Genomic DNA, 12,215 nt, shown 5'->3' with positions numbered 1-12,215 from the left:
GAGAGCACAAAAAGGCTCTAACTAGAGTAGAAAGAGAAGTGGGAGGCCTTGCTGCACAATTGAGCAACAAGACAAGTACATTAGTCTGTAGTTTGAGAAATCAACACCTCACAGGTCCTCAACTGGCAGCTTCATTAAATAGTACACAAAAAACACCAATGTCAACGTCTACAGTGAAGAGGCGACTTCAGGATGCAGAGTGGCGTAGAAAAAGCCATATCTGAGACTGGCTAATAAAAGGAAAAGATTAATATGGGCAAAAGAACACAGACATTGAACAGAGAAAGATTGTAAAAAAGTGTCCAATCCAAGTTTGAGGTGTTTGGATCACACAGAAGAACCTTTGTGAGACAAAGAACAACTGAAAAGATGCTGGAAAAGTGCCTGACACCATCTGTCAAGCATGGTGGAGGTAATGTGATGGTCTGGGGTTGCTTTGGTGCTGGTAAAGTGGGAGATTTGTACAAGGTAAAAGGGATTTTGAATAAGGAAGGCTATCACTCCATTTTGCAGTGCCATGCCATACCCTGTGGACAGCGCTTGATTGGAGCTAATTTCATCCTACAACAGGACAATGGCCCAAAGCACAGCTCAAAATTATGCAAGAACTATTTAGGGAAGAAGCAGGCAGCTGGTATTCTATCTGTAATGGAGTTGCCAGCGCAGTCACCAGATCTCAAAGCCATTGAGCTGTTGTGGGAGCAGCTTGACCATATGGTACGCAAAAAGTGCCCATCAAGCCAACTTGTGGGAGCGGCTTCTGGAAGCATTGGGAGAAATTTCTCCAGATTACCTCAGCAAATTAACTGATAGAATGTTAAAAGTCTGCAATGCTAGAATTGATGCCAAAGGGAGCATTCTTTGACGAAAGCAAAGTTTGAAGGAGAAAATTATTATTTCAAATAAAAATCTTTTTTTTGAACCTTGTCAATGTCTGGGCTAGATTTTCAATTCATTTGGCAACTCATTTGATTAATAAAGTATGAGTTTTCATGGAAAACACAAAATTGTCTGGGTGACCCTAAACTTTTGAATGGTAGTGTATATATTTTCATCTTTTACATTTTAAAAGTTACAAAAAGGAAAATGGGCCAATGTAAAAGTTTGAGTACTCTGCAATAACAGTATCTTTGACCATCTGTGCCCAAACTTTTACATGCCACTGTAAGGCCATGTGCACACGTTCAGTATTTTTCGCGTTTTTTTCGCGTTTTTTCGCTATAAAAACGTGATAAAAACGCGAAAAAAACGCTTACATGTGCCTCCCATTATTTTCAGTGTATTCCGCATTTTTTGTGCAAATGTAGCCTTTTTTTCCGTGAAAAAATCGCATCGCGGAAAAAAAAGCAACATGTTCATTAAAATGCGGAATTGCAGGGGATTCCGCACACCTGGGAGTCCATTGATCTGCTTACTTCCCGCACGGGGCTGTGCACACCATGCGGGAAGTAAGCAGATTATGTGCGGTTGGTACCCAGGGTGGAGGAGAGGAGACTCTCCTCCACGGACTGGGCACCATATAATTGGTAAAAAAAAAAGAATTAAAATAAAAAATAGTCCTATACTCACCTTCGATGTCTTCCCGCCTCTCCACTGCACGCTGTCGCTTCAGTTCCTGTAGCTGGTGTGCGGTGAAGGACCTGCCGATGACGTCGCCGTCTTGTGATTGGTCAAGACCGGTCGTGACCGCTCACGTAACCGCGACGTCATGGAAGGTCCTGCGCGCAAACACCATCTATACGGAACGGACGCCGGTGAGGAGATCAGCTGTCTGCGGGTGAGTATAAGCATGTTTTTTATTTTTTTTATTTTTTTTAAACATTCTATCTTTTACTATAGATGCTGCAAAAGCAGCATCTATAGTAAAAAGTTGGTCACACTTGTCAAACGCTATGTTTGACAAGTGTGACCAACCTGTCAGTCAGTTTTCCAAGCGATGCTACAGATCGCTTGGAAAACTTTAGCATTCTGCAAGCTAATTACGCTTGCAGAATGCTAAAAAAACCGCGAAAAAAACGGAAAAAAACCGAAAAAAAAAAATGCGGATTTCTTGCAGAAAATTTCCGGTTTTCTTCAGGAAATTTCTGCAAGAAATCCGGACGTGTGCACATACCCTATGGGGCTTCCTGCTCTTTTCCTGTAGTACACAGACAAAGCCAGCAGCACTGTGGAAGATATTATATAACATTACAGGCCTGTGTGGCTGTGAATCCAACACTGACATGAAACACATTTGTTTGAAGATGCAGCTGTGGCACCCCAGGGTCGTGGTCATCACAGTAGCATTGCTCTCCTCATGAGGAGAGTGATGTTATGTTTCGAGGCAAGAAGGGATACCTGTCACTGGGTAAACACAAGCATGAAACACATTCACACTCCAGGCCACCAGGGGGAGCTTTTGATCCTATTCACTAGGTGACTCCCCATATATAAGGTAGTTTTGGAGGGAAAGGTCGGAACAGTTCTTGCCAGGAAACAGACTGGATCAGTCTGAGGCAGAAGAGGGTTTACGGAACTGTGTAGCCACAGTGCAGCAGTTCCCAGAAAGAGATTATACAGAAAGCCGAATTAATTGCAGAGAGCATGCAGGAGAGCAAAGCACAGGAGAGGATACCAGCCCCGAGCAAACTGCCTCCTTCTGAGGTGCAGAAACCAGTAGCCAGAACACCGAGGTTGTAAGGACTCTCTACGACTTACATCAGAGACCGGCAGGACAGCTGAACTTCACGTTACTTGTCCGCCCTAATACCCAGGAGACACGGTGACACCTTTAGAGCCCGGGGCGTGCTAGAGTCCCTATAAACAGACTCAAGTTACCAGTCATACGGGTTATGTCCTATCCTATATGGGGGACAGAGAGAGAGAACATCTGTGAGGACCTTATCTGAAGCCATAGGCAGTAAGGGACTACAACACCATGGCGCTAGAGAAAGGCTTTGATTTCCACCTGGATAAGGGGACTCCTAACTTGCCTCCAAGCCGGCTGGACCTCATCTGCCCTGTGATCTGGTGCCCTGGATTGTGGCTGCCTGAAGTCAACAGCAAACAAGGTAAAGAGACTGCAAACCTGTGTCCTCATTCTTTACTGCACCATTCACCATCTTCCATCTACACACCGGGAGCCCTCTGGATATACTTCACCTGTGCGAAGTTATACCATCTAGCTGCCATAACATCACCCCAGAGGACACCTTAAAGCAGCGTCAGTCCCCACTGACCGAATACCACAGGTGGCGTCACGAACATAAACTTTATTCCCTTTAAAGACCTTTCACTTTTACATGGGTGCCCTGGACAACGGACCGGGTCGCCACCGTGACATCACCCTGTGAAACTCAGGACCCGCTACCGAGTACCCCACGGCCCTGGCGGGGCGACTCACAGCTCAATCTGTCTGTGCTTTTACATTTGTCTGCTTGGTCTCTTACTATGCTTTGTGCTCTCCTCCACCCCCCTCCCTTCTTGAAACAATTTAATAAGCAGCGTAAACTTACACCTACTGTAACAATGCTTGGCATCCACCTTGCTTAGACCAAGATGGATTTGAGCTGTTTTTCAGAGTGTATGGTAAATTCAGGAGGCCAGTGGAAAGAGAGGAAGTGACTAGTTAGCAAAGAAAAAATAAGATTTTTGCATATCATATTAGTACAACGAAATTTGAGAACACAAGTCCCTTTTTTCAAGACTTTGATTTTTTTTAAAGGCTTTTTACAAGTAAGACAATTTTTTAATAAACAGGTTATACTAAATAGTCCAGAAATTATGCACCAAAAAAAAGATCTTTTTACTGGTTTCTATCTTTGGGCACCATATTTTTCCAATACATAGACAAGTAATTAACACGTGCCAGTACTCTTCCCACTAAACGCCCGTCTTCTTTCCCCTTTGGCTGAACACTACTCAGATAACACAGGGTTAGTGTACCACACACTGGTAAGATGTCATTGGATCACCAACAGTTAGCAACATATCGTACATTCCCAGAAAGTACACAATATGGTGCAAATGACAGTCTCACCTTCCGCTGATGGATAGAAGCTCCCTGACTTGAGAGCATACAGTGGCAACTGTCCCAAACAGTAGCACCCCTCTTTTGGTGGGCCCCCACAGAAAAGAGCTGGCAGCAAGCTATTGTCAGGTGACCGAGTTAGGCATGTAGCCAGGTGACCTGAGTGTCCCAATCTGGGATCTCCAAACAACTTTGTGGGCTCAGTGATGGGCAGTGGATCTGAATTCTACCAGCTGGAACTGTAGTTTCAGGGCTGACGTACTGTAGAGTCACACTGGTCACAGGAGCAGTACCCTTTTATATCGCGCAGCTCACATTTCAGGGGATTGTCACAAATGATTGGGTGAAGGTGGAGGGAGGTAATTCCTCATTGCTCGATTGTTCAGTTAGATAGCAGATTTGTCCATCAAGTTGTGCAGACTAGTACAACTCATGGTGCTGATACGTAATCAGCAAGTATTCCACAAATTAACATACAAAGGTCAATGGACACTCTCCCATGAAATAATGACTCACGTCGCTTGACCTACTGAAAAAAGGAACAGTGCATCTGGCATAATTAAGAAAAATTCACCCACACACCAGTGGCAGATTGACGCTAAGTAGTCACATTACTCCCCATTTTTAATTAGTCTCGGCTGCCATATCCTGTTGTGGGTCATTGTTGATGGGTCTGGCAGACATGAGGCTTCCAATCATCCTTCTCCACTTCTTGGGTCAGTTTGTCTGCATTTCCATTCAGGCAACTTAGGGATTGTGATCGGTTAGGAGTTAGGACCATGAATGCCTTGCTGTAGAGGTTAGGCTTCTTTCATACTTCCGTCGGTACAGGGCCATCACGAAGAGTCGGCCCGACGTACCGACCGAAGTGTGTGCTTTCACATTTCTGTCAGACTGCAGGATGAGGAAAGATCCTGAGAGCGATATTTCCTGCTGGGCATGCGCAGTCTGAAACACTGGATGCGACGTAAAGAAAAAAGTTCCCTTGAACGTTTTTCTGTGACGACGGTCCGCCAAAACCAGACACAATCAGTGCACGACGGACGCAACATGTGGCCATATGTCACGATCCGTCAGCAATACAAGTCTATGGGAAAATGCAGGATCCTGCAAATTTTTTTGCAGGATCCTGCTTTTTCAAAAATCTAAAAATTGTGACGGTAGCAGAAAGACGGAAATGTGAAAGAAGCCTAAGGCTGACATTTTTTCAGGGCCCAGACTATGGCCATCTTTTTTTTCTAATGTGGCATATGCTCTCTCTTGGGCCAACAGCTTTCGAGAGACATAGGCTCTCGGATCGACCTGGCCGTCGGCCCCAACTTAGCTGAGAATGGCTCCCAGTCTGTTATCCGATAAGTCTTTTGGACAATGAACCAGTGGTGGAAACAGTCAAGACTGGGCTCGCTGGGTTTTCAACTGGAGGAATACAGACTAGCTGTCACAGCCACTGTGCCTGCCCGCCGGCCTGCCAGTCGGTCACTTACCTGGTCTGCCACGGTCCATCCTCCTGCTGCCAGTTTCAGTCCCTCTGTCTTTTCTCCTGGCCTCCACCACTTTGTCTCTGCTCGGTCCCACCATGTATCTCCTCAGCTTCCGCTCGTACACTCTTCCCGGTGTCTGCGTATGCGTCAGGTCCCTTAAAGGGTACCAGCGCATTTTCTCTGTAATTGATGCTTTTGGATGCCTTAGCTCACTAAACACCAGCAGCCAATCCGGGTGAATCATTGGGTATTTCTGGACACCTTCTCTAAGGGGAGGTGCCCGGTTATTCAGTTGCTACTCGCTCTGTAACCCTGGCCTGAACCTGGCGCCTCGTGCCCTTACTGCTATCCGTATACATTTGCACTGCTCTGCCTGCAACCGCATGCTCGTGCCTTTGTAACCTCACCTGTCTTCTATATACCAGTACTCCAGTACTCAGCTCTGGCAGCATAATCCTCTTTCCCTGTTTCGCCTTTTCTTTTCAGTTGCCTCCACTTCAGTCTTCCCATGGTTCCGTCAAGACGTCTGCTCCTGGGGTCCATCTCGCTCCCGTCTGTATCCTAGTATCTGTGTTCCCGGCTCCTGCACCTCTGGATTTCTCACTCTCCAGTGGCTCCATTCAGTCCCAGCTCCTGCTCACTGCTTGAGCTACTCCTCTTGATATCAGCTACTGTTGTTCTAGTGACCTCTGGGCTTGCTCCTGATGATCCCTGTATAGGGGGTCGGTCTCCACTATGTCAGCTCGCCCAGGGGTAGGTCTGTTCCATGGTCCAGAGGGTCCATTCTTAGTATTCGCCTTCCTGTGGCATCACACTTGCATTCTGGGGTCCAGATGAGGTTGCAGGTCTATATTTTGGTGGTGAGGTCAGTGAGGGGCTTCACCACTATGCTGTTCTTGGGAATAAACATGTGTTAATAATTTGTGATCCCTAAGAATGGGCAGAATTGTTTTTGGTTAAATGGATGAGGACACTGGGTAATAGCTTCTACTTTTGGTGTTATAGACGAATGCACCCACTCCCATCTGATGTCCCAGGTATAGCACGTCAGAAATCCCATCTGGCACTTGTCAGGTCAGATGGTGAGCTGGACTTTGGTTCCTCTCTGCAGAACCTGGGAAATGTGTTGAAGATGCTCTTCCCAGGTTTCATTGAAGATAGCGATATCATCTAGGTAGACATGAGTATACCCCTGATGCCGCTCTAGTAACTGGTTCACCATATTCTGCAAGATAGTCAGGGTGTTCTTCATCCCAAATGTCATGCTGGAGAATGCCTATAGTCTACACAAAAGCGAGTGCTCATGTCTTTTTTGGGCACCAACACTACACTGGCAGCCCATGGAATATGGGTAGGAACTATGACCCCCATATTCAACATTTCATCCATCTCAGTCTTCTTTATTGACAACACCAGAGGGTTTGGCTGAGTGAAGCGGCTATCCCTATGTTGACATGATCCTGGATGAGGGGTGTTCGACCAGGCTGACTTGTGAACAGGGGTTTATATGTTCCGAGCAGCTTTGTTAACTACTGCTTCTGTGATGGACCAAGCCGCTGCCCCAATGGGACATTCATTACAAACATTCCCCATTTGGATTCCACAAATAAGTCCAGGATCTTGTCCATACCAGGGTCATCTAAAGGGAAACAACAAACTGCTAAGCTGATGACCTCCGTTCCCTCATAAATTTTTAGCCAGTTAACATGATAGGTGTTCATGAACGGACCTACTTCTAGTTTCCTGTTGGCTGAGACCATGATCTACCTCACCTTTTCACAAAAATTTTGGACATAATCCAGAATAGGAATCTCCCAACTCTCTCATACGAGCTCTAAATGCCCTTGTACTATTCGGTTGCTCAGCAATCCGACGGGAGAGTATCAGGTAGAATCCTGCAGCACTTCCTGGTAGGCCAAGAAGGGCTGGTGCTGCAGGTTTTTCTCCCAGTCTCCCCCCTTGATCTTCACATTCCCAGCTAATGAGCTGTTTAAGCACTCCATTGAAGCACTCATATAACCCTTTAGTTTCAAGGTGGTAGGAGGTGGTGTTCATGGGGCAGACCTATGATTCCCCCAGAGGGTCTAAATCAGCTCACTTTGGAACTTGGCCCCCTGGTCAGTCAATACCTCCTGCGGAAACCCTATTTGACTAAAGATGTCCAGTAGAGCTTCTATGAAGGACTGGTCAACGGCCTCCGCATAGTGGGTGGCAAAGTCAGTCAGGGTGAGGATGAACACCTTTCCTTTACAGCTGGGGATGACTACTGAACCTTCTAAATCAATGGTAACCCTCAGGAACAGTTCACATGTCAAGGGCAGGAATTGGAGCAGGGCACAACAGGGTGCTCCCCACATCCATTAACACACCGGATAAGAGGCACAGTATTTCCGCACCTCTTGAGTAACCCTCATCCAAAACAAACTACACAGTAGATGGGCCGGGGTACTTTTGACCCCCATGTTCCCAGCTGCAGGGACATCATGGGCCAATTGTAGGAGTTGGTGTCGGTACTGCTGGGATACCATGAGCTGATGGACACGGCTCCAGTGTTTTTATTGGCAGGATGCCAGCTTTTCCCGATATAAGAGCCCTTTCTCCCATCTATACACCAATCCCTGATTTCATCCCCCAGATCGGGCAGCCATACTGCAGACAAGCTCTAGGATGGGGACTGTGAATTGGGTTCCCCTAATCTCCTTGCACTCTATCTCCCCCAGTCAAAGGCCACGATATGGTCAGGAGTACTCACCATTGCCAGCTCAGAGGTGGCTGATAGAAGCTTAGAGTGTAGGTTATACACGGAAGGAGTGGCAGAAGGATCCACATCTGAGTGCTACTTGGCTTGGGTGTGGGTGATGACCACCCATAGTCATACATACAATAAAATGGATAACCTACAGTAATCCATGTAGTAGCATGGCCACCATGTACTCACTGATTTAAAAAAAAAAAAAATACTCACCATCCTTTGATCCCCTCTGCATGGCCTCCTCTGCTGAAGCTGGCAGCTGACTTCAGTGTGCAAGATATGGAAGTACATGACATCACTGCCAAGCACTCAATATGCATGCAAACGTCAGCTGCTGGCCTCTGGACAAGCATCCAGATGAAGTATTTGCTGGCTTTGGCAGGCCACTCACCCACCGGGCCTGGACACAGCTGCGAATCTGGATCAACATGTTAGGGCATGTTAGGTTAGGCTATGGGTTGAACTAGATGGACTTAAAGTCTTCCTTCAACCTTACTAACTATGTAACTATGTAACTATGAATGCAACAGTTATGCCCCTGTTAGCATAGCTCCTGTAGTTGTTGTTTTCTGTTATGGCTGTATATTCACTCCAATCCTCTTCCCAAGGCCGAACTGGTGGAGTTGGACATGGTGGTGTCTGAAACTTACTGTATATGCCTCAACTTTGGTCTACTGAGTCTGCTTATATGCCTCCCTGGTTGTGGAGCCCTTGGAAGGTCTTTAAGAACACCAGTCCCCTGCAGCTCCCCAAGATAAGACAGGCTGAGTAGTATCCCACTGCTGCCACTATGTGTAGAGACACAATTATCAAGGTATGTTCTCGTCCACTATCCTGGCTGCCTTTAGAAGACTGCATGGGCCAGGGTTCATCCCACTGAATGTCTCTACTGCTTCCACATAGGCAGAACACTACACTACACACAACACAGGTTAAGTGTAACATACTCCGGTAAGGCTTTATTGGATCATCAACAGTCAACAACATATAGTACATTCCAAGCAAGTACACAAGAAGGTGCAAATGGCAGAGTTTCACTCTTCCACTGACTTGCCAAAGATTAGAATCACCATGATTTCGGAGCATCCAGGGCCAACTACCCCAACCAGTAGCACCCTTCTTTTGGTGGGCACCCACAAACAAGAGGTAGCAGCAAGCTTAGGAAGGTGACTGAGCACAGCGAGGTATGTTGCCAGGTGACCCGATTCTCCCGCCTAGCTTTTCCAAACAACTTTGTGAGCTCAGTGATGGGCAGTGTTGTAGATCTGTATTCCACTAGCTGAACCATTGTTTCTGTGGTGGCATCCTGTAGAGTCACAATCCCTCTTTGTTCAATTAGACTGCATATTTATTCTCCAAGTTGTGCAGACTAGTAAACCTCAGGGGGTGGATGCAATACGTAATTAGCAGGCAATCCATAAATTAACAAATAAGGGACAGTCTTACATGAACCAATGGCTCATGTTGCTTGACCTACTGAACAAAAGAACAGTATGTCTGGCATAATTAAGAATAATTCACCTCTGCACCACTGGCCAGATTAACGCTGTCTCATCACAAACCCTAATCTTTATGTTCAACCCCTTACCGACATTTGTAGTACTTCCCGCGCAGAGGGGCCGTGTGCGAGCGATCGCCACTGAGTGTCAGCTGATTCTGACAGCTGACACCCAGCTCTCAGTGCCAGGAGTGGTGCCCGCACCACTCCTGACACTTTAACCCCTTAATTGGTGCGATCGTTGAGATCACAGCATTTAGAGATCCAGCAGAGGGAAGAAAAACCTTCTGCCTTGGATAGGAGACCATAGCCGGTTACCGATCGTTGCCATGGTGAAGTGATGTCGTCTTGACAACATTTGTGTCACCAGGCACTGGGAAGTTAGTTAGATCATGCACAATGCATGATCTAAAACACTTGTGTCTGCAGCACTGACAGTTATAAGGCATAGCAATGCTCCTGTATTGCTATACCTTATAACTGCGATCAGACTGCAGAAAGTGAAAATCCCATAGTGAGACAAAGCAAAAAATGTAAAAGTAAAAAAAAGTTGAAAAATTAAAAAAATATATACAGTATATATCACAAAATAATTTTTAAAATGCATTGGGACTCTGTGCTTCTGTCCTCTCCTCTATCCCCTTGTCTGTCTTGCTGGGTGGTGTGGGGTTTTGCGTCGACCTTATCCCCCAGCTGCAGTACATGGGTTAGGAAGTTTTCAGAGCAAGGACCTGTGCATTGTAAAGACATGACATGTTATTGGCTACATCCGACCATGTGATCGGATCAGCTGGCTATTTAAGATCAGTGAGTTGGCTATTTAGACCACGCCCCCTTGAGGAAGCGAGTCTTTATACTCGCGAAATGTACGTCGGGTTTGTGATCACATCGTTAACAAAAGGAGACACAATATGGGTAATTAACCCTTGATTTATTGATGCATATCTTATGTCTGATACATTGTAATTGTTTTTAGCAATGCATGCTAGCACTAAACATGGTGATAGATATAGGTGGAACTGATTAGTTTTGGTACAAACAAGTGACTAACTGATTGTTAGGTCTGTGGATCAAGACCAAATATGTGCAAAAAGTGCATTTGTAAAATAAAAAATTATATATAATGAATAATACATATATAAATAATGATTAGGGTTGAGCGAAACGGGTCGGCCATTTTCAGAAGTCGCCGACTTTTGGCAAAGTCGGGTTTCATGAAACCCGACCCGACCCCTGTGTGGGGTCGGCCATGAGGTCGGCGATCTTCTGAATCTGGTATCGGAATTTCGATACCGAGTTCCGATATGTTTGCGATATCGGGAATCGGTATCGGAATCCATATTTAAGTGTAAAATAAAGAATCAAAATAAAAAATATTGATATACTCACCCTCGGACGCGCCCTGGTACTAATCGGCAGGCTTCCTTCCTAAGAATGAGCGCTTGAATGACCTGCGGTGACATCGCGGCTTGTGATTGGTCACGAGCGGTCACATGGACAAGCCGCGACATCATCTAAGGTCCTTCACGCGCTCATTCTTAGGAAGGAAGGCTGCCGGAAAGAAGCAGGGCGCGTCCGAGGGTGAGTATATACCTAATAGGAATATACTCACCCTCGGACGCGCCCTGCTTCTTTCCGGCAGCCTTACTTCCTAAGAATGAGCACGTGAAGGACCTTAGATGATGTCGCGGCTTGTCCATGTGACCGCTCGGGACCAATCACAAGCCGCGACATCACCGCAGGTCATTCACGCGCTCATTCTTAGGAAGGAAGCCTGCCGATTAGTACCAGGGCGCGTCTGAGGGTGAGTATATCAATATTTTTTATTTTGATTCTTTATTTTACACATTAATATGGATCCCAGGGCCTGAAGGAGAGTTTCCTCTCCTTCAGACCATGGGAACCATAGTATCCCATTGCACTGCATTGGGTTTCGTGTTTCGGCCGACCCCGACCCCGACTTTTTTATAGGATCGGCCGATTTCACTCGACCCAACTTTTGAGAAAGTCGGGTTTCGTGAAACCCGACCCGATCCTATAAAAATAAAAGTCGCTCAACCCTAATAATGATAGATGAATAAACAAACTGCATGTGTAACAAACATGGTATATTTGCCTGACCATTATAGTCCAGCATATATACCGTATATACTCGAGTATAAGCCGACCCGAGTATAAGCCGACCCCCCTAATTTTGCCACAAAAAACTGGGAAAACTTATTGACTCGAGTATAAGCCTAGGGTGGAAAATGCAGCAGGTACCGGTGAATTTCAAAATTAAAAATAGATACTCCATACCGTTCATTATGGCCCCATAGATGCTCCACATAAAGCTGTGCCACATATAATGCTCTGCACCGTTCATTATGGCCCCATAGATGCTCCACATAAAGCTGTGCCATATATACAATGCTCTGCACCGTTCCCCCATAGCTGTGCCATATATATAATGCTCTGCACCGTTGCCCCATAGCT

The sequence above is a fragment of the Ranitomeya variabilis genome, chromosome 6, assembly GCF_051348905.1.
Source record: "Ranitomeya variabilis isolate aRanVar5 chromosome 6, aRanVar5.hap1, whole genome shotgun sequence".
Classification (NCBI taxonomy): Eukaryota; Metazoa; Chordata; class Amphibia; order Anura; family Dendrobatidae; genus Ranitomeya; species Ranitomeya variabilis.
The sequence above is the reverse complement of the archived record's forward strand: the minus strand, read 5'-3'. Positions refer to the sequence as shown.